The following is a 20,984-nucleotide window of genomic DNA, read 5'->3' as shown; positions in this document are numbered from 1 at the left end:
AGCAGTGGCAAAAAGCCAACTTCTGGTAACTTTAAGAGCCAAATTTCTATTTTTAAATTGGTGTACACAATGGTTAGGCACAGTCATATATCATATACTCACTATATATGACATACATGTTGGACATAATGCTAACATTCCTACTGTGTTTGTTGTAAAGAATGTCCGCTAAAGCAACGATATGCCTCTTATGGCCTTTACACAATGAAAATACTACCATGCATTTGGTCAGTTTTCAAATCCCAGGACATTACCAAGCAATACTTGCAAATACTCAAGAAATGAAACTGTCCCTGGATATCAGGAGAGCTGGCAGCAAAGGCACAGCATATTGTGTTACAGGATCCATAAGGCAGGGAAAGAAATGATTCACTGGATGAGTGAGTAAAATAACACCAATCCCAAGAGAAAGAAGAGGTAATGAGTAGATTTATAGATTGCTTGTCTCTGTCAGTGAAGGGGTAACTTACATTTCAGTAAAAGCTGTACTGTATTTATTGTATCTTTTGTGTATTCTTTCTGCTATCAGCATCATTACCTGTGGTTCACGTGTCACTCGTAAGCCATCAAGGTTACATCAAACCAAAGATGTGGTAAAGATTTCTGTCCATACACTTCAAGAGCTAATAATGGAGGAATAAACCAAGCACTGCTTTGATAATGGCAATTTCAAAACAGCACAGAATCCACTAAAAATGTTAATATTTCTCTCTGGTTAGACAGTGATGCACCTCTAATGACAGGAAGCTGAATGCAGACAATGATTATAATGGCCTGTAAAGTAGTGGAAGTGGAAAGCAAAAGAGCCTGACATGAAAAAGTGTTCAAATTAGGTTTGACGGGATTCTGCAAAACATATTACTTCTTGTTTAACTCTTTTTTTTTTTTTTTTTTTTCTAAACCAGGTGGATTTTAAAATGGTTAGCAGGCAATGTGTTGATGTACAGTAAGAGCTGTGAACAGAAGCATTTGATTAGCATGATTTGGATCTGTAGATTTCAGGAATTATGTGAATATTTTATAGCAGCATTTACAAAAATGGTTCAAATAACCTATGGGGACTACTGAAATCTCCCGACATCCCTAATCTGATCATAATTATTAAGGAAATGTCAACCTACACGCGACAGTTTTTTTTTTAAGTTAGGCACCCCCAAGTGATTTCATTTACTTACCTGACACCCTGGACTGCACCAGCCTGGGGTCCCTCCAGTGAGCACCACGGAGCAATTGTCTTTCAGTTTCTTTCTTCAAATTTCCCTGTTCAGATGTATGCACAGTAGAATGAAATAGACAACTTTTTAGTTAAAGTTTGGCTTTGCTCTGCTGAGCATGTGCAGCCGCGAGAAGAAGAAGCCGGAAGATGATTGCTCTGTGGTGCTCGCTGGAAGAATCCCGGGCCGGTGGAGTTATCTCCTGATAAGTGCACCGGCCTGGGGTGTCAGGTAAGTAAATGCAATCACTTGGGGGTGTCTAACTTTTGGCATCCCCAAGTATAAAAGCACTTTCCTTCTCCTTTAAGTACAAAAATATTTTCTGGAAACATCAACTGGAGGCAAATGTCAGTTTCAGTAGGCTGCCAAATTATTCTAAAAAAAATGAAACTAAAATAATGAATTGAGGAACAAACCAATAATAGTCTCTAAATTAACAAAGCCAATAATAATAAGTTCACTTACATTCAATAACTTTCCCTGATTATAGGGGGATTTATTAAAGGACAAGATTGTGAGAAAAAAGTGAAAAGACTATGGGCATATTGAGGTTTTTTATGGTTTAGCAATTTTCTTGCATTATTTAAGGTGCTGAAATCAATTTTGCTCAGTGGAGCACACCAGAAATTCTTTCATTGACTTACATGAGAATTCCCAAGCCTGCAGTCAATAGAAGCCTATTCAAATGTCTTGCAACTCAAAGATACTTTTCTCAGGTGATTTTTCATTTGAGAATATTGTTGTAAGAAATAATAAATGTGAAATAAAATTCTCATGCAAGATGACAAAAACAATACATTGTAAACCCTGTGTTTACATGTGTAGAACACTCAAGTGTTTCATAGGACCAACCAGTCCTTTATAGAGTTACCAGTTTTTATCTTATATTTTGTTTTGATTTCTCTTATTCTTCCTTGTTAATCAGTATAAAACCATTCATGTTACTTCCTAGAGTCTCTTAATTGGATGTGTGAGAAATCAGAAGGACCCATCAGGAGCATAGGCAAGCCAATGTTTTAACTAGCCAAAATAATTAAACTAGCCAATAGCATAGGCAAGCCAATGTTTTAACTAGCCAAAATAATTTAACTAGCCAATAGCAGAGGCAAGCCAATGATTTAACAGGATAGGTCAGTGATGAGTACAGTGCATGCTCTGCTTTTGCAAAATGATTAAATATGTAACACCTGGATAATCTCTTCATCACCTGCTCTCACTGGGCCTCTAAATTGGTTCCTCAGCAAGCCATCTGTAATTCTTCCAGCCCAGATTATATATTGTTCCTACTTCAAATCCATGCACAACTAATATCCATGCCTTGACAGATCTCAGAGTCAGACATTTTTTTTAAGGATTCATTAATGCCTTGCCTATAAAATGAGCAGTAGAGTAGCATACATTCACAGGAAAAGCCGACCAAGTTGATAAAACATTTTATATAGGACTGCATTCCAGGAAGGAAATGGGTAGGTTTTATATTCACGGTGACCGGAAAAAACTGAAAGATTTAGCTACTTGCCATCAATGCAGTTTTATCACACACATTATATATGTATAATACTTTGCCTTAGTCCCCTCATGCACCATGGTATAGGCTCTCTTAAAAGGTTTTTGAATTTGTAGAGTGTAAAATTACTTGTGGCTGTGCCAATATCACATTAACAATAGGGTTGTTCAGTCACTGATCCCTGAAAAATGGGTAAAACTTCAGAAGCGTACAGAGCTTGCAACAAACAGAAAATTATTTTCTTCAATTTATAGGGACTCTTAACTGTATACTGTAACTTTCCTTAACAATAAAATTTGCTTGAATCTTTCCAGTACTGTCACCACTTGCTCCTAGGCACAAATCAGATGAGAGATTAACTTGAGAATCTGGCTGCCAGCAAATTTACCTGGTGCAAGGAAGATGCTGACAGCTCAGTTAAGTTGGCTGGCGCAGAGCCAGTATGAGATATTGTTGGAGGATGGATGGGCTTTGTGCAAAGAAACTTAGCATATGCTGTAGCCAGTTACCTTATACCTAGGCATCCCACTGATATTGTAGCTCAGCTCACTTTTTTTTTTAAATTTGTAACCTGCTGTAATAGAAATGTATTGAGCATGTTTGTAAAATAATAGTTTCTAGGTCCCTCTTTGTTAAAGTAAATGGCTTTATATATATTGAAATACAATCTATTTTCGTTGCAGTTAGTTAAACTGCTCAAATGCATTTGCTAATAGCAAGCAATCGGCATTTAACGTTGATCAGAAAACTTTACGTAAAGGAACAAAATGACAGCAAAAGTCTGATTGTAGCTGTGTTTAATATACATCTATCTTTTCTACAACCTCATGGATTCGGTTTTTAAGACCCTCTGCAAATAGTTGGGAGAATAGATGCCAAGCTACTAAACAATGCTTGGTATACTATACATCATGTGCAGGAGTCATATATGTGAATGTTTATTGTAATCTACCTGGTATACTAGTATTCCATAATTTCCCTGAAGACTATATATTTTCCCATGAAATTCTATACTTATCTCAATCACAATTAATCTGATTAAGAGGGTCTAAATGTATTGTAAAGATGTTTTTTTCAGGTAAAGTATCCCATACTACTGTATTCTGTCAACTCTTTCAAAGAATCTCAGGGACTGTTGCTTTTTGTTACATTGGTGCCCACTGTTTAACCCTGTGTGCCTATGAATTAAAGGGTCTTACTTGCTCACTAAAAGCTATATGAAATTTTCATTGACTTTTAAGTCATTAAAAGAAACAGAAATAGCTTTAGAAAGTGCTCCATGATCAGCTGGAAATCTGCTGAAAAAGGATAGTTCTATAATATAATATTTAACAGGGAGTTGTGTTTTTAGATGAGAAGGTGACACCTTTCAGCTTGCTAACAGTATTCTCTAATAATGCCTTGTCCAAGTGAATCACGCAACGGTCAAAAATAGTATGACTGTTATAATAAAAGTGCACAGTTCAGGTTTTGACAATTAAATTACTATACTCAAGCCATTCCTGATTTCTAGAACGCTGCAGAAATATAGTATGGCTGCTGAATAAACGAGAGTTAAAGGAAAGGTAGCAAAGGACATTGTGAAGAAAATGATTGAAGATTAGAAAGATGTACAGGTGGTTTGACAAAGGGGAAAGGTTAAAAAGGCTACTGATAAATGGTATTTTTTTTAGCAACAAATATACATATGCATGATCTTTAGAAAGGCAATACTACGTTTACTGACCTAGCTTGGAGTTTTACCTACTTTATTTAAGGCTGTCCAGTACAACCTTGGCCCTCCTTTAGTGTTAGAACAAAAGTTCGAGAATCAGAAAATTTCAGGAAAAATCATGAAAATTGGAAAGTTTCACGAAAAAATTGTGAAGAAACGGAAATTGGCGAAAAAGCCGTTCGCATCAATTTTGATGCTGGCGTTAACGTAAATGGGCATCCAAATAGTGTTGACGCGCATCGATTTTAATGCGTGCGACTTTTCGGACACGTGTCCAGAATTTTTGCCGGCGAATTTTCGCAGGAAATTCTCTAATTTATTTGCCGCAAATTCGGGCCAGGCGAATTTATTTGCCCATCACTACTGAGATTGCATTTCTATATAATCCAATCCAAATGTATGCAATATATTACTAGCTGGTGCTTACAATATAATAAATATAAAAAACTTTGAAAACTGCATACAAAGTATAAAGTAGTGCTTCCACAGAATTGTACCAAGTAAATTGCTTCATTTTACACATTTCCTGGAAATCTTTTGAGGGAAGGAAAAGCTGTAAACATTTAGAAAAAAGTTTCCAAACATAGAGTATACAGGTATAGGATCCCTTATCCAGAAACCCGATATCCAGAAAGCTCCGAATTACGGAATGGCTCCTATAGACTCCATTTTATCCAAATAATCCAAATTTTTAAAAATGATTTCCCTTTTCTCTGTATTAATAAAACAGTAGCTTGTACTTGATCCCAACTAAGATATAATTAATCCTTATTGGAAGCAAAACCAGCCTATTGGGTTTATTTAATGTTTAAATGAATTTCTAGTAGACTTCAGGCATGAAGACCCAAATTACGGAAAGATCTAATATCCGGAAAACCCCAGGTCCCGTGCATTCTGGATAACAGTTCCCATACCTGTAATACATTTGCACAAAGGGAAAATTGTCTGAATTTGGTTCATTTTTTCTTTAAATGATTTTTAAATTCCACCAAAAATCATAAGGAATATCAAAATTTTTAAAAAAATCAGCAACTAGCACCTGGTGAGCTTTTATAGAAGGGAACAAAAGGCATAGTTTAAACATTCAAGCTAGTTTAGAAATTTGAGTCTTAAAATGATAACAAAAGTTATTTTCATGGTGATGTTTTTTCCCTGCAAATTGGTGGTGTGATTGTGCCTCGGCAGAGATGCACACTTCACTCATCCCCCGCCCCAGTAGTTGTTCCACTGGTTTTGAGTTATAGGGTGGGGTCTGGTTTTGAACAGTTTTAAAAATAATGTTTAGTTAGAGATAATGACACCAGAAAATATTTTTTTTTTACATCTATCATAATATTGTCTTCCGATTTATAATTTTGCCATAAAAGTATTTGCCAGATGCTTTTACGTTACCTTTCTTACCCCCATGTTCCTCTATGAGAGGGCTGCCATATTTGTGCAACATTAGAAACTCTAACTGACAGATTGAGAAGGGACAGTCAGGTTGGCAAAACAGTCAGGTTAAGGAACTTCAAGTAACAATTACTTATAAAAGCAGAACAATCAGTGAAAAACTCAACATGACCTATAGGTAACTTTTAATGTAGATTAATATTTTGAAAATAAAATGTTTAGTGTCAGTATCACTTTAAATGCATACATTGAATAGTAGTTTAAGCCTGGAGATTGGCATGGTAGAGGAAGACTGGGTGTTAAGGTCTATGAGCTTGGCAGCTGCATTTATTACAAGCTTGAGTGCTGACAGTCTCTGGAGGGGAAAGTTAGTCAGTTGAGTTCCAGGAATTTTGTATAATACATTGTTGTATTATAAACATGCACCTTTTCTTTTTATTGGGATTCTTCATAATTTTTTTTAGCACAGAATTCAATTTTTGGTTTGATTTATTGACTTATATATGATTAATGAGCTGGAAAAAAAAAACACTGGACAAAAACTGAAAAACAAGTGAGCAAATAAATATTCATTTTATAACTCGTTGAGAGAAAAATGATTTACCATGTACTGCAAATATAAACAAAGGTATCCAAGCGGAATGTAAAAAAAAAAAGAGTAAGGCTTTGTTGTGAAAGAGTAGAGAATAATAATGGTTATATTTCTTTATAAATATTGTCCTTCATTCCCTTGATATAGAAGCTAAGGCAGATGGGTCCTCAAAATCCAATAAAATACAGTTTCTGTGTATCAGTTCTTCGCTAGCCCTATCAGATGTTCTACAACCAGAAAAAATATCCAGTTTTCTCTCTTATCAATCCAGCCAGAGCTCTGAGCTGTAAATACCTTTTTATCCATATCAGCCCAGGCAAAAATGTTTATATTCAAGATGAAGCAGCCTTATGAGGGTCAAAAGCAAGTCAGATATAGACCAATGGGATTCTTGGAATACGCTAAGCACTCCGATTATTATACAATGGGTAGGTATTTTCATATGACTTGAAGCTAAGAAAACAGCAAAGGGACTTCTTGTAATTATAACTGGGCTCTTAGGCTATTCAATCTGACTTTAGGTTAAATGGTACATTTCCAGTAGCTGCAGCTGAGAATGACCAGAAGTAATTTATCTTGCATCATACTGTAGGTTTAAGAGGTAATCACCAGTCGCGTGTGTATTTAGGTTTGATGTCCAGTGGCATCCCTAATGCACACTGAAATCAGGTTTGAAAATTCTGCTTGTGAGTGAAAGAAGGATGACTGCAATAATTGCTTCCTCATACATGAGATGATGCCTTTATTGTGCACAAAGCTAAAAGTTAAATTTGTAGTAGAGGATGCGACTAATGGAAAATGAGTAAATACAAAATGATTACTATACATGCACCTTTGTAGGTGGAGTTAGTTTCTTACTTTTATTAAAATTTTATTAAAGAATAAATTGCACAATATCAAATTTGGGCCAAGTTGATGTGAATAAAAAGCTATTTATTTGTATTACTGGATTAAAAAGAACTTCTAAAGTCAATGAGCCAACTATATACTTCATGGGAGTTAGATCTGGTAAAATTTGGCTCTGTCATGTTGGCTACCCATGTTTCTGTTTGCTGCTGATGCGTTGAGTGCGCGCTGCAAAGGGAATCTTGTTCACTGTGAAGTCGTCGCAAACTGTGGGTTTGGGGCACTGCACCCGGACCAGAGACGTGGAGCAGTGAGTGACCTGTTAACATCAAATGCTTACTGAAAGGTGCAGTTTAATTTTAAGCGAAAGGTCAGCGGAAGCTGCAACTCACTCACCGGTTGAGCGCTGCATGATTTATGCCTGTTCTTAAAGGGCTTGGAATGTAGTAGGGTTGGAGCGCTCCCTAATTGGTATATTGGATATTTTAGTTCCATCAAGGAAGATGCATACTTTGTATATAACATATTTAACAAGTGCATCACATAGAGAATGTTCAGGTTCTGATATGGCAATCGAAAATCCCCAAATTAGTCTCTTTACAATTCACTTCCTGCCCACTATAACACCAAACGAATCTCCCTGGGTGAATACTAGGAGAGAAGCAGGAATAAATGAAAATTAAAGAGAAACAGAGAGGCCGCGATTGGCAGTGCTTTATTCAAAAGGGCCTTCATTTTAATTATGGCTATGGAATTAATAGCCTTCATATCATGCCTCTTCCTGTCCTTCAGCTGGCAACAAAGAAAGAGATTGACTGTGAAGCTTCAATTTTAGTATTATAATGTTATATTGCTTATCTTTTTATTCAGCCATTCTAAACCCTAGCAACAAGAAACCAGTTAAAATGTAAAGCCTGAAGGCTGTACAACAAAAATTGTAAATAATTAATTACCGTAACTACAAACAATGACATTTTTTAGGATACTATAGTCTGCAACATTTTAAAAGTTAATTTTACAGTGAATGATTTTTTAAAAATAGATATTGCGCAGCAGTTACTATTATGGCACATGAGCAGACCGCTGTACCTTGACAAAATGTATACAGTACAGTATTGCAGTGTGCAATGTATAGGGCACACAGATGCAGGGCTTCAATTATGTATAACACCCACACACAACTGACTTGCAATCCCACATAGTGTTGCACACAGTTTAACAACACAGGTACTAATTAGTGGCTGTATTGGAACATTGTTTGCAGGAAACTTTTTACAATTTTTTGCTATTTTACACTAGAATTCTAGGGGGCAAATGCTGCATTATGGGTAAAAAAATTGTGAATGTATTTTTGCACCTTGAGTTAATAGTGCACAGTTCAAAAACTCATTTTTTTTAGAAAATTTAGGGCATGCTGCTTGACACATGCCATTGCCTGAATAAAATAAGTTGACTATATGCGGTGAATACTAATGGAAATCTGCATTTACCAGGTGATCAATGACAGCTATGCTAGAAACAACAGCATTTAATCTAATGCTGATAAATATGGACAATAAAGTATAAGTGGTTGTGCTACTAACATTAGACACAAACCAAAGCATTCTTCTATGTAGAAATGTTGATGCCTGTGGCTGTTCTTTCTACTGGACATATGAAATATGAATGCCAGAGGGAGAGTTAAGCCTGACAGACTTCCCTGTTAACTGGCAGGAGTGCCATGTTTACCACCTGCCATTGCTGCCAATGTTCTATTAACTTTTCTGTGGCAATGCTATAGATTATCCAGACACCTACTGAATACTAGATGAGCACTTCATCGTTTTTCCTTTCTAAAGAGATATAAAACCTTTTTTCTGACAATACAATTCTTTGGCTGATACAACATGTAACAGGGGCCATTCATTCTTTAAACAGAGAGCTGTAAGGCAGACAGAAAACACTTTAGGGCAAGATTTGCTAAGGTAAGATAATAAAATATACATGCAAATACAAGAGGGAAACATTTGTTCACTAATAAATGATTGATGGTATTTACCATGCATGATTTAAACAATTAGGTTTCTTTATCTAGTCCTGCAAAGCAAATCATTGGGCAGTCGCAAGATCGGGAGGCATTTTAAGTTCCTGAGCAAATTGATACATATTTAAATGCAACAGCTGAAACATGTAAATGTGCATACTTATATTGTTTGATGTGTTGATTTAATTAGCTGTTTGGGCCAAAAAGGAGATCAGTACGCCTATTTAAGCCAAATGACATATCTTTGTTTAGTATTCTCCTCGTTTTTATGTTCAGCAGATTTAATGATCTTATTATTTATTTGCCTTTATTATCTGCATCCATCTCATGATTCCATGACCCTTGTTTTGCTTCAGCGACAGTCTATGATTCTCATTTCTCCAGAGACAGGATTCTGGAATATTTATATTGTCTATGCATTATGAGAAAATTTGGCTGTAAGAAGGTGACTGAATTGCACCTGTTGGACAGGGTAAAAAAGAGTGTAAGTAAAATATTGGTCTCTACAGTATGGCCCATCAGCTTATTGTTCAAAACCAATGTAAAATAAGTTTTTATATAGTGCAGACATATTCTGCAGCATTTTACAGAAATTAGGGGGCAGATTTACTAAGCTCGAGTGAATAGTTCGAATCCAAAAATATTCGAATTTCAAAGTAATTTTTTGGGTACTTCAACCTTCTAATTGGTCAAATTCGATCTAATTCGATCTAATCGAATGATTCGAACGATTCAAAGTAAAAATTGTCCGAGAATTCGATAATTGAAGTACTGTCTCTTTAAAAAATCCTTCTACTCAATACTTCGCCAAATAGAAGCTACCGAATTGAATGTTAGCCTATGGGGACATTGTAGATAGGTTTTCGGCACTTTTTATGATCGAATAAAAATCATTCGATCGATCGCTTAAAATCTTTTGATTTTGCGCTAAAATCCTTCGAATTCGATTTTACTTTGAGGGCCGAATTCGAGGCCCCTAGGTGTCTGTGTGTGTGTGTGTGTGTATATATGTGTGTGTGTATATATATATATATATATATATATATATATATATATATAAAGCAAAAAAGTATGTATGTATGTGTGTGTGTGTGTATATATATATATATATATATATATATATATATATATATATATATATATATATATATATATATATATATATATATATATATATATATATACTTTAAAGCCTTTAGAGTGCTCCCACAACAATATATATATAAGTCCCTATCGGCAGGACTGTTCTGCTTGTCTGCTTGTACTACTAATGGGAGACATGGAGAAAAAGAGTGAATTTCTGCTTTGTGAATACAAAAATCAGAAATAAAAAACACAGCAGCATTTGTCCAGTCTAATACCAGGCACATTGTACAGATACTTTAATAATGGGTGGTCTTGTATAACATCATTTATTTCTGCTAATGAGGGATTGACATGTAATGACTGAGCTGATTGATAGTGGAGGTCAACCAAGTCATATAACTTGATTAGTGCAGCCAACACTAATTCTAATTATTTCCCTAAGGGCTTGTGTTTTATGTCATAGATATAACAATAGAAAAATGCCAAAAGAACGGATTATTCTGAACTGGAGCTGGGAGACATTAATTTAATAATCAGATGACTCAGCCGCTTCTGGTTTCTCTTTTCAAATTTAATTTCTTAACATGATCTTTAAAGGAAGTGATGACATTCTTGAAACGATGCTAAAAGGAAATACCAGCTTTCTGAGTAAGGATTATCTTTGTGTGTTGAGGTTCCATATTTTTATTAGCCATGTAACAGGGAAATCTCGTATTTTAACTCTATATATTTAGACAAGCATTGTAATAAATGAGTACAAATATACAGAGATGAGCTGACATGTGGTAAGAGACACAATAGGAAGGAGATGCCTACCCTGTAGAGCTTACAATCTGTTCCTTTTTTTTTTTGCCTTGAACCTTCTTTTCAAAAAGCATAGAGGTAAGAAATTGCTCGTAGCATGTGGCTTTCTAAGGCACTTGGCACTGATGTCTTTAAGGGGAAATTTTAAAAAATGTATGTGTATATAACATTAAGGGGGTAATGTAATAAAAGGAACTAAGTTTTCCCAGGAGCAGTAACCCAGCAGGTAGGATTTACTTGTCACTTGTTTAAAAGCAAACATCTTATTGGCTGCTGTGGGTTACTGCTCCTGGGCAAACTTATGCCATTTATTACATATGGGGTAAGGGTGTTATTTATCAAAGGTCGAATTTTAGAGTTTTTTTATACCTTGAATAAACTCTCATGAATTCACAACTTAATTTAAGAAAAAACTCGAATGGAAAAAACTTGACTTTGGGGTTCCCATTTCTGTAGGAAAAAAACTCGAATCGCTCGAATTGATCAGGTTTTCGGGCAAAACCCTCCAAACAAAACATCATGAAGATTATTAACTCCTTCAAATGGTTCAAGGGACCTCTGCTATTGACTCTTACATGACCTTCACATGTTTTAGATGGTGTATTTTCATATTCAAGCTATTTCCGGGGTTGGGGTATAATAAATCTCAAAACATTCAATTTTTTTAACCCGAAAAATAAATTTTTGACCAAAAAAAACCCCTCAAACTCGAATTTCCGTGGAAAACACAACTCAATCCTTAATAAATCAGCCCATAAATGTTTAAAAAAGTTTGTTTACATTTAAAAGAGGGTGTGCTTTTTCCAGTCTTCAATGGGATAGAACTACCTGTCTGGGGTAACCCTCAATACTACCCTTTTTAGAAGCCACTACAGGAGGCAAGCTCAGATGCAAGGAAGGCCTCAGTCTAGTTAATCTAAGTTAACTAACAGCTGCACAAGAAATAAGCATTTCAGAGATCTGTCAGGAACTGAGGAAGAAAATGCCAACTCCGCTTCTTCCAAAACTCATTGATCTATATTAATTTATAGATATTTGTAAATGTTCTGAATATGTTTTATGTGATTTGTATTTGCTAAGGATGATGTGCCTAAGTGGATACATTATAAAGTTATGTAAGCACTAGGACAATCTTAATAAATCTACCCATAAATGTTTATGCATGTTCTTTGTTGCATTCATCTTCGAAATGATACAAAGTGCGTACAGATGTTAAAGTTCCTCCATAACCCTTTATCAAGCCACTTGATAAGCCACTTGATAAAGGGCAAAGGAGGGCTCAATATGTTGCCTATGAAACTTAATACATTTACACATTTGCATTCACATTTGAAGTGCTGCTGAATTACCTGTGAATACTATCATATATCGTTTGGCTGGAGGATTTTCAGCATGCACCCGACAAAGCCGCTGAACAATTAACACGGCGAGCAAAATTGGATGCTGGCACGCCAAATTAGACGCCAACACGCCCCAAATTGGACACCAGCGTCCAATTTGAGCGTGCCACGTTAATTGTTCCGCGGCCCAGTTCAGGACTGTCCGTGGGCCAGCGGTTGGGGATCTATTATCCAGAGTGCTTGAAACCTGTTTCCCAGGATAAAGGATCTATTTGTAATTTGGATCAAAATACCATAAGTCTTCAAAACACATTTAGACATGAAATAAACCCAATGGGATTGTTTGCGTTATGGATGCAGGCAACCTGGTTACCATCAAGTGTAAGGTATTGTTTTATAGTTCTAGGAAAAATGAATTTTTATTAATAATTAAAAATGAAAATTATTTTTGGACTCTATGGGCGATGGCCTTCTCATAATTCGGAGCTTACTGGATAGAAGGTTTCTAGATAAGGGATCACATACCTGTACAATGTACTTAGTAATTGGAATGTCATAAATTGTGCAATTTGTCTTTGATTTCAGCAAATCAGTAGGAATCCTATACTTGGTTTGCTGGAACACCTTTTATTATTTTACCCTGTAAGATTTAACTAATCACCGAAGTGCTACATACCCAAACCTGCTTTATCAAGACTTGCTCATTTTTACTGAGTTGTAACAATAGTTACATTTCAATAAAACATTGTAAACTCAAACAATAATTGCCTCAGTCCCAAATCCTCACCCCCTTATTTAGGGAGTAAGGATTGGATGCATATTATGTTGGTTGTGTCTTTGACGGAGGTTAAGGACATGGTAATCACTGATTGGCATTTAAAAGACCTCTCTGGATTTCCTAATTTAGAAATCCGGACAGGCAGTTTTCACCCGGACAACCCTCCTGAAAACTGGTCTGTCTGGGTTCAAATCAGACAGGTGCCAACCCTAACAAATAAAGTGGATTTCAGCACTAAAATGCATACTCGGGCGTTCAGCCCAAGGATCTACTCCATGTGCCTTCAAATTGTCAAACTCAACTTTATACTTGTGATTGTATCAATCTTCTGTCAGTACTAAGCTATCAAGGTGAAGTTTTGAAGTGACAAAATGGTTAAATGCATGAGACTAATAGAAAGTATGAGATCAGGTTATCCTAGCGGAGCAGGAATGGAACACAGTACTTTTTACTGTTCAGGTAAGTATCAGCCTAATAACAAAGCATCTTTATGTTGTTACATGTAATTACACAGTTACTTTAGCACCATTATGTTTTTGAACTGCAGCGTGTGATTAGACTGTAGGCTGGATTGTTAGTGAATTCTTACGCACGCATTTTGCTCTCTCCTATAATGGCTGTAAAGTTTCTCAGTGTTAACTGCATAACAATTTGTGGTTAACCATGGAATGAGAATGCTCTGCTTATAAAAAGCTGGTGCAACCTAACGAAGAGAATATAAAATGCAGTTGTTTTTAGTTTTTGTCAGAGAATGAGAGCCTTTCAGACAAGAACAGAGAAAAGGTGCTTTGTATATGCCAGTCAGATGTTAAAGGAAGATGAAAGTGTTACTATTTGTAAGTTTTTCAGGCATGCAGGTTATTGTTTTCAGCGTATTGTTTTTTATAATACAGAGCAAAAGGAGTTGGAATATAAACTAGAGCTTTAAGTGAATAATCAAGATAAAATAGTTATCATGACAGACTAGATTAGAGGCAACCCAAAAATGACCTACAGTACAAGGTGAACGCCAAAAAAAACCTGTTGTCGTTAAGTATTTTAATTTATGTGGGGCCTGTCAAGATTTTGACATACATGTATGTATGGTAAGCAACATGGGACATGCTATGTATATGATGGACTGCCAGGCTTAGTATCTCATGATACACTGATGTCCATCTGCATGTTAAAGAGCACTTCTGCTGCCTTTGTGGTGATACTTTGCTTAGATGTTATATTATATCTACCTTTGCAAATCCCACTCTTTTCTTTGTGGAGGAAAGAAAATGATGCCACTAACTATGGAATGAATTCAAAAATGAAACAAAAAAAAAGACAATAAATGCATTATCTGATTTTACTACAAGGTGGATGTGCTCTACCCAATCTTCAATGGGATCAGCTTGTATGTTATAGAACTACCTGTCTGGGGTAACCCTCAATACAAATGGATGCCCCCTTTTTAGGTAGCCACTACAGGAGGCAATCTCACATACAAGGAAGGCCTCAGTCTAGTTAATCTAAGTTCACTAACAATAACTGCACAAGACATTCGCATTTCAGAGAACTGTCAGGAACTCAGGAAGAGAATGCCAACACCAAAACTCTTATCTATATTAATATATAGATATTCATAAATGACTATTGAATATTTGTTATATAATTTGTATTTACTAAGGATCGTCTGCCTAAGCGGATACATTATAAAGTCATGTAAGCACTAGGACAATCTGTTTGTATTATCTTTCAGCCAGAAATCTTTTCTCTGTGTCCATATGACTGTATTTCTACTAGAGATTATTAAGGAAGGGGGTCAACAAACATAATAAGAAATAAGTCATGCATACATTTCCATTTATTATTGTTTTTTGAGAAAAAACTTTTGTATATCTAGTATTCCAGACATACAGTTTTAGAAAAATAGAATGGACTTTTTTGTGCATTCAGGTGTAACTGTTGCCATTAATGGGTGATAATGAAGCTGCTATTAATTATATGTCAATGACATGCAGTATCACTCTTTGCTATGCTCGACAGGGTATGAATATCGTATTCATTAAAATGAATGTCCTTTTAACCTCAAACACAATTATTTTAAAACCTTTGCCTTTAATGGACAAAGGATAAGGACGGACAAAAAATGTTTGTGTCAATAAGTAATTGCTATTTAACCAGCAAGAAAATTTTATACTTACAGAACAGCAGTATTAATGCACTTCATAACATTTTCTGTATATCTTAACAAACAAATTAAATACCTAAACAAATGTTGGTTTTAAACGGTGTGTAGCAAAGTGGTGATTTGTTAAACTTTAATATTTTTTTAAAAAGAATTTGTGTTTTTATGCTATAAATAAATTAGAAAAATGCCTGTAATATTCATCCAATCGCTCTCCTGGTGCTGTTACTGAAAATAGTTACCGTATATACTCGTGTATAAGCCGACCCGTGTATAAGCCGAGGTACCTAATTTTACCTACAAAAACTGGGAAAACTTATTGACTCGCGTATAAGCCTAGACACAACTACAGCCCTGTCTCCCAGCAGCGCACATTCTGCCAAAGCGACCCCCCCAGCGATCAACTGGACTTCTTTGCAAAGCTGATGGTGACAGAGAATTGCCAAACGGATTACTGTGTGCATTGTCCCACTGTCCCACTACCATGTGCAGAGGGTGCTGTTTGATATTGCCATCACTGTTAATCTTTTGTATAACCAACAGAGGGTGCTGTGTGATATTGCAGTCACTGTTATTCTTTCATACAACCAACAGAGGGTGCTGTGTGATATTGCAGTCACTGTTATTCTTTCATACAACCAACAGAGGGCGCTGTGTGATATTGCAGTCACTGTTAATCTTTCATATAACCAACAGAGGGCGCTGTGTGATATTGCAGTCCCGGTTATTCTTTTATACAACCAACAGATGGCACTGTGTGATATTGCAGTCCCTGTTATTCTTTCATACAACCAACAGATGGCGCTGTGTGATATTGCAGTCTCTGTTATTCTTTCATACAACCAACAGATGGCGCTGTGTGATATTGCAGTCTCTGTTATTCTTTCATACAACCAACAGATGGCACTGTGTGATATTGCAGTCCCTGTTATTCTTTCATACAACCAACAGATGGCGCTGTGTGATATTGCAGTCACTGTTAATCTTTCATATAACCAACAGAGGGCGCACTGTTATTCTTTCATATAACCAACAGAGGGCATTGTGGGATATTGCAGTCTCTCCCCAAGTGAACTGTTGGTATAGGAATGATTAAAAGTGACTGCAATCTCAGCTACTCGGGTCGGGTAGACTTTTTCAGCACATTTTGGATGCTGAAAAACTCGGCTTATACGCGGGTATATACGGTAAACCATGTCCTCCACAAATATTAAACTCCCATGATTTTTTTGTAAAGCTCTTACCATTATAATGTTTTAGTACAATATAATGTACTTTATGCCTTACATGCAGCTACATGTCATTTCAGTTACAAATTGTTTCCACACAATTTGTGACAAACCATACCCTCAGGCCATCATGTTTTGGAGTTGTACCTGTGGGTCAAATCATGAATCCATAGAGGTTAAAACATCCGCATCTTAAAGTTAAAGACTTTTGCACCTAACAATTTAGCTTGGATTAGTATCCCACACTGGATGCTACTCCAGATATAGCTGGATACAAGAAATATCAGGAAAGAGGGTGCATACCTTTAAAGATATAATCTGAGGTGCTAATCCATAGGAGGCTCCCCATAAGGATCTCCAAATCTAACATGTAAATAATCAGGAAAAGGTCTTTTTTTTTTTTTTTATTATTTGTGCCCCTGAGGAAGACCACTATGGTTGAAAAGCGTTGGGCTCACTCTTGATTTTGTAATTTTTGTTAACCTCCTTTTTTTTCTAATGTAATACATTATTTTTTTTGCAAATTTAGGGGCACATTTACTAAGGGTCGAATATTGAGGGTTAATAAACCCTCGAATTCGACCCTTGAAGTAAAATCCTACGAATTCGAAGGATTTACCACAAATCCTACGATCAGATCGAAGGAAAAATCCTTCGAAACAAACGGTTCGAAGGGTTTTAATCAAACGATTTTCCTTCAATCAAAAAAACCTTACAAAAGTGATGGAGAAGGCCCCCATAGGCTAACATTGTAACTCGGTAGGTTTAAACTGCCAAAGTTTTTTTTAAAGAGACTATCGAATGGTCGAATAGTCTAACGATTTTTCTTTGAATCGTTCGAATTGAAGTTGAAGTTGTAGTCGAAGGTCGTAGTAGCCTATTCGATGGTCGAAGTGCCCAAAAAAAAACTTTGAAATTCTAATTTTTTTTACGTATGAAGCTTATATTAAATTTACATTTTCATGATAGTTCCCCTTTAGGTCAGCTATGCAGGATGAGAGGGAAAGGAGTAATGCACATCAAGCAAATTAGCACTTCTGATAGGGAGATGTTATCTAAATGCCCCAGCTTACTTTAATAAAGTCCAAAGCAGTGGTTAGCACAGCATTTAGAACAGAGGATGAATAGTCTTTGGAAGAGATTTATGTGGTTATATGGTTTGCTACAAAAACAGATATCAAATTCATCTTATGAAATGTCAGATGAAGAGTCATTTATTAACTGCAGGAAGCAATTTGAAATTGTGACTTTTCATCTTATTCAAAACATTAAAACTGCTAAGAAAAACAGACTGATATCACTGATATTTTGCGCTGTGGCACACATACACGCACTTGTGATAATTAAAATGCCAAATATCCCTGTGTACTACTTCATATTTGAGAAAATTGTTAGCATCTACTGTAGTAAGTCACAGTGACAAGACACAGTGTGATGTCCCTCAGCTACTTCACTGCTTAAGACTGAAGAGAAATGGCATCTGAGAGAGGAATAGTGAAGATGAACTTGATTATTTCAAAAACAGTACCGAATTTGTAATTGATTTTATTTGCAAAGTTTCTTATTTTAGTGTGCTGAAGCTCCCCTTGGAGGCTTCCCTTAGCAGGAGCTGAACCAGTAAAGTGCAAGACATTTATCAGAGTTGCCTGAGACTGCGAAGTGAGCTGGAACGCAATGCAACTTTTACAGAACAACATTAATATTTTGGGTCGTGTCTTCAGCAGAAGCATTGTTAGTATTCTGCCCTCGAAGTCTGCCATCCCACAAGCTTTCCGCCAGCCTTTTGATTTATTTATTTCCTGAAATCAAATGACAGCAGAATCCCAAAAGACAAAATGCACTTCATCCCTAACACCTTCGCAGCACAATCCAGACTGTAAATTCAGCTTTGTTCTTAGTTTCCTTGGGAGTGGCCTGTCTGTGCTTAAAAGTGCTGTGATAGATTCCACGTCCCATAAGGCAGAGCTGCAGCATAGTTTATTTTTAAGTGTATTTGTGTGTGGGTGGGGGAGTGCTTTGCGGGGAATGGTTACATATAAGGAACCTGAATAAAAAGGTAGGGCTTGCATCTTTATCAATGTCTCTTGCTGAATTTCCATGATTTCTAAAACAACCCGAACATTCATTATTTGTCCCAGTTTTTAAAACTGCACACCAGTATCAGAAAATGCTTATACATTATACTTGCCTTATACTTAAATAGTGTATGGTGCGTTACATACTTAGGGCTTTTGCATGCTAGAAGTTGGGATTCCCCATTAAGAACACTGAATATTCAGGGTCAATGCCAAAATATAAAGTATCACAAATGTCTTTAAACCTTGACTGTCACAAAAAAGCTTAGAACAATAATCAGAAAAACTTAGCCATTAGAGAAAGCCTCATAAGGCACTAGTATTAAACTTCCTTTCTGGAATTTACAAAGGCATTTTGTAATAAAGTGTGCAAAGCTTCTTCTAGGCCTAGCCACATATAGCAACCAATCAACAGGTAGCAAAGTAAGCCTCAACTCTGTGCAACAGTTTTTCGCTCTTTGCACCTTGCCCAGATTTTTTAAAATTAGCCAATTTAAATTGCATCATCTAAAGAACATTTTAAATGCAAATCATTTGAATATATTAATGTTTATAGAAGCATAAGCTTGTTCATATACTATGTGGCCTATTTGCTAACATTCGAATTTCTATTTTTTTTCATTAATGTAATTTTTTCTCTAAAAATGTGTTGGTTTTTTAATTCTCTAAAATGCCAAAAACAAAATTAGATTTATGAAGTGTAAAAACCATGAAAAACTGTAATACAAAATTTTGGCAAGTAAAAGCAGTCAAGGCCCTATAGAAGTCAATGGGAACTGCGCTTATCCTATTGGACCTTTTTTTAGGCATTCGGAGTTTGAGGTTTATGGATTTTTTTATTAGTAATTATCCAAAGAGGTTTTCTAATTTCTTAGCACATAATTAAGCATTTTGTTTTCATTTGTATATTCATTTTTCATTTTTATATTTGGAGAAAAAGAGAAAAGAAAAAGAGGTTAATCGTAGTTTTACAAAACTCTAAAACTATAAAAGGAGAATATTGATAAATGGGCCTCCCTGTGTAAGTATATCTACATTTTATATCTAGGGTGCACAGAAAAGAGTTATCCCTACTTACTACTGCCAAGTCTAAATCCCAGTACCGGAGAACTCGGGCTATAGAGGCTGTTCAGCAGTATTATAATGCATTTTATGCCCATGATTTAATCAACACCAGCTGCCTAATTGTACCTGATTCTGCTGGATTGTAGAATGTTAGTAGAGCTCAGTTTGCTTCTGTTTAATGAGTTTCAGTGTTTGGGGCCTGTGCTAATTGAACCACTGCACTGTATGTGTTCCCCCTTTGGTTGGTTGGGAGCCTCCTTTTTTTCTAAAAGAAACTTGAAATCTTTATTGGTAGTGTTTGTAGCAGATGGGAAATTCATGATGCAGTTGTTTTATGTATACATTTAGATGGTTTTTGTACTGCACATATAAATGACTATACATAACTCAGCCAAGAGCTGCTTTAATGAACATGTCTATCTTTTCTGCATCTTATTTTGCTAGATAGCTTCATAAAATAACAGGCCTTAGTTTTGCTCTTTCCGGGAATTTTATTTTTTACATGTACACACGTTTATTTCTGTATCAAACATTACCTTTTATATACCTTATATGTCAATAAAAAAGTGTGATTAAAATTAACTTTTAGTATGATGTAGAGTGATTTTCTAAGACCATTTGCAATTGGTTTTCATTTTTATTATTTTGTTTTTTGTTACTTAATTTTTATTCAGCAGCTCTCCAGTTTCCAGTTTCAGCAATCTGGTTGCTAGGGTCCAAATGACCCCAGCAACCATGCATTAATATGAATAAGAGACGGGGAATATGAATAGGAGAGGACCTAAATAAAAAGATGATTAAAAAAAGTAGCAATAACTATAATGTTGTGGCCTTACAGAGCATTTGTTTTTAGATGGGGTAAGTGATCCCTATTTGAAAGCTGAAAGGAGTCAGAAGAAGGCAAATAATTTAATAACTTTAAAAAATAAATGAAAAATGAAGACCAGCTGAAAATTTGCTTAGAAATAGCCATTCTATAACATACTAAAAGTTAACTTATAGGTGAACCGCCCCTTTAATCCCAGCAGGAATGTAACATATTGTCATCTGCTCTGGAGATTAAACAACGGCGTCAAAACATCCCATTGCCATTTCCCTTTAAGGAAAAGGAAAGGTGACATCTTAATACACCAATTAAAGATTAGTCTCATGCTGCCTTCC

At 35.8% G+C, this 20,984-nt stretch overlaps 1 protein-coding gene across 6 annotated transcripts in view; it reads left to right on the top strand.

Annotated features, from left to right (window-relative positions):
• Positions 1–20,984, top strand: part of LOC108711237 (plexin-A4) — a 521,236-nt gene that overhangs the window by 156,048 nt on the left and 344,204 nt on the right. The gene's annotated exons all lie outside the window — the stretch shown is intronic.

This window comes from Xenopus laevis, chromosome 3L (genome assembly GCF_017654675.1).
Source record: "Xenopus laevis strain J_2021 chromosome 3L, Xenopus_laevis_v10.1, whole genome shotgun sequence".
Lineage (NCBI taxonomy): Eukaryota > Metazoa > Chordata > Amphibia > Anura > Pipidae > Xenopus > Xenopus laevis.
This window is presented reverse-complemented; position numbering and strand designations above follow the sequence as displayed.